Here is a 3,095-nt window from a genome sequence, read left to right on the forward strand (position 1 = left end):
TTTCATGGAGGCCTCTGTGAAACCTAGTGGTTTCTTTATCCAATAGCAAGTAGTTGCTGCTGGATAAATGAGTATATCACAGATTATGCATTTCTGAAAAATGTTGAAGCTACAGCACAACCTATGTGGAGAAGAAACTTTACTGAGCACTTGGTTGAATCCTACAAAAGTTACCTTGAGAACAAGGACAATTCTCTATTATGATTCATAAACTAGAACTAAAAGCAAAACTAAAATAGACCTATCCTAAAAAAAAGCACATCTGCTGAAATGTTCAAGAGTATCCACCAGAATAACAAGACACATATACATGTTTATTTCTTCATAAGTCTACCTTTTTAACATGGTGTTGTGGACTTTTAAATGATACATTCTAAAGTGCCTCAATAATGTTAATTTCTTGCAATTTTTTTTTCTTTTTTTGACAGAGAGTTAAATTACTTATTGATCCTTTTGGACCTGTTAGGCAGATATATATGTAAATGAATCTCTCTCTCCCTCTCTCTCTCTCTCTCTCAGCATCTCTTGCTCTCTCTCCACACAAACACACACATACACACACACACACACACACACACACATCTATCTACATATATCTATATGTAGATGTTCATATACATATAAATAGATAGATGTGTAGATATAAAGATATATACCATAAGCTAGGGAATAAATTAGTGAATAAAACAGTCAAACCAGATGTTGGAATTAGTTGACAAAGACTTTGATGCTGCTTTTATAAATCGAATAAGGACCTAAAGAATAATACCATCTTTTTGATTGCATAATGAAACCATAGAAGACAAAGTATTAAAAATTGCAAATTTAATAAGTGAAAATCAAAATATTTGAACAATTATATATTAATGATGTAATACCCCACATTAGGAAGTTAGAATTACATGCTAAAATTATATAAACAGAAAGTAGAAAGGAGATACTAAAAATGAAGATAGAAATCAACAAAATAGAAAAAATTAATTTTTCCATCAGGGAAAAATTAGTTACAGTGATGAATTTAAAACATTATTGATCAAGTTAAAAAATGAATGAAAATATAAATGACCAATGTTAGAAGAGGTGACATTAGATATCATGTAGACTTTAAATGCATAGTAATTCAATATGAAGAAAAATCTTTATGTTCATAAATTTAACAATCTAAATAAAATGAACAAAAATCTGAAAGCACGATTTATCAAAGTTATCGCCTGAAGAATTAGAAACTCTGAAGGACCCTATATCTATATTTTAAAAACTGCAATTAAAAACTTTTCTGCCTAAAAGTCTCAAGGCCCAGGTAATGTATTAAACATTTAGTTATGGAATCACAACAGTCTTACTCAAATTGTTTCAGAAAATAGAGAACAAGAGAACAATTCCCGATTTATTTTATGTATTTTAAATAATTCATGAATATAAAAATTAAGTTTCTTAATATATTAGAAAATTATATTAGGAAATATATAAAAATTAACAAACTTTGGCATGGTTTTATCCCAGTTATGAAAGGTTGTTTTAATATCCCAAATCACACAAAGTAATATTCTATACTATCAAGGAAATGGAGAAAAAAGTATTTATCCCAAAATAGGCAGGAAAAACTTTGTTAAGATCCAAAACCAATTTCTAATTTCCAAAAAAAAGTCTTATAAAATAGAAAAAGTTAACTTTCTCAAGTTAATATAGATTGTGTACAAATCATCGACAGCTAATATGCTTGATGTTTTGGTAGTGAACAGTGCCTTCTAATTTGGGGACTAAGACAAAAATGTGTCGTCTAAACAGTTTATTATTGCACTAGTGGGCATAAAGAGCAGAATCATCTAAGAAAATGAAATAAAAACAAATATAATGATGAAGTAAAACTCCTCAACATACAGATAATGTCTGTGTAAGAAAATCCTAAGAAATTTAATAGGTGAATTTATCAAAGTTTAAGAATTAAATATTTTTTCTATAAATTAGCAAACTAAACACTATTAAAAGTGCTATTTGCATTTTGCAATAAGATTTTTTTAAAAACAACTATTTTGGAATGTCTTTTATTTATTCACTTATTTTATTTATTTATTTTTTTAGGCAAGGCAACCCTTGGTCGACCTCACAGATTGCAAGGACCTTGTCAGTTTACAATCCCTCATTTTTTATTTTTTACGCCTACAGCACCTGGTCTTCCTAGGTGGTCTCCCATCCAAGTACTAACCATGCCCGACCCTGCTTAGCTTCAAAGATCAGATGGGATCGGGCTTGTTTAGGATAGCATGGCCATAGAATGGAATTCTTTTTATTAATGAAGTGACAGACCACTACACTGAAAATGACTACACCTTGCTGAGAAAAAAAGTTAAAAAGCTTTACAAATGTAGATACATATTCATGGATTAGAAGATTTTATATTGTTATGATGACACATCTCCTTAAAGTGATTGGTAGTTAGAACTTTATTCGGACCAAAATACCAATAGGCCTGTAGAAATTTAAAAGCAGATTCCAGTCTTCATATATAAATACAAAGGACTTAACCAAATCACATTGAAAAAAAATTAACAAATTGATATGTTTTTAAACATTGAAACTATAAAGTCCTAAAATTTAAAAAGTGAAATTATCTTTGTAATTTTGATAAGAAGTGTTTCTTAGGGTGGTCAAAAGAGTAACCATAAGACAAATTGATAAATTGGGCTTCATCAGAATTTGAAACTTCTTCCAATCAAAAGACATCATTTAGAAAACAAATAAGCAACTTCAAATAGTAATAGACATGCTGTTTGAAGATTTTGAAAGGATTTTTAAGCAACTAAACAATAGATTATTACATTTTTTTAGCTATAAAAATAAAATTATACTCAGCTTTGAGGAAAAAAAGTGCCTTGATTGGTATCAAATTGATACTGTTAATCCAATTATTTCTGAGTAAGATCAGTACAAATGTGACTTTAAAGGTTACACATGCAAAGTATTCTTGAATAACTTTGAAAATAGAAAAACTCTTGGAAGCGGAGATCTGTTTATCTTTACAATAAACTTTTGGGAATAAAGAAATACATTTTTTTTTTTTATTTAACCATACAATTTCTTTCAGGTTAGCCTGT

At 29.0% G+C, this 3,095-nt stretch overlaps 1 pseudogene; it reads right to left on the reverse strand.

The window, feature by feature from the left end:
• Window positions 1-2,157: 2,157 nt before the first annotated feature.
• LOC118612201 lies at window positions 2,158-2,276 on the reverse strand (annotated as a pseudogene).
• Window positions 2,277-3,095: the final 819 nt, after the last annotated feature.

The sequence above is a fragment of the Rousettus aegyptiacus genome, unplaced genomic scaffold, assembly GCF_014176215.1.
Source record: "Rousettus aegyptiacus isolate mRouAeg1 unplaced genomic scaffold, mRouAeg1.p scaffold_m13_p_15, whole genome shotgun sequence".
NCBI lineage: Eukaryota > Metazoa > Chordata > Mammalia > Chiroptera > Pteropodidae > Rousettus > Rousettus aegyptiacus.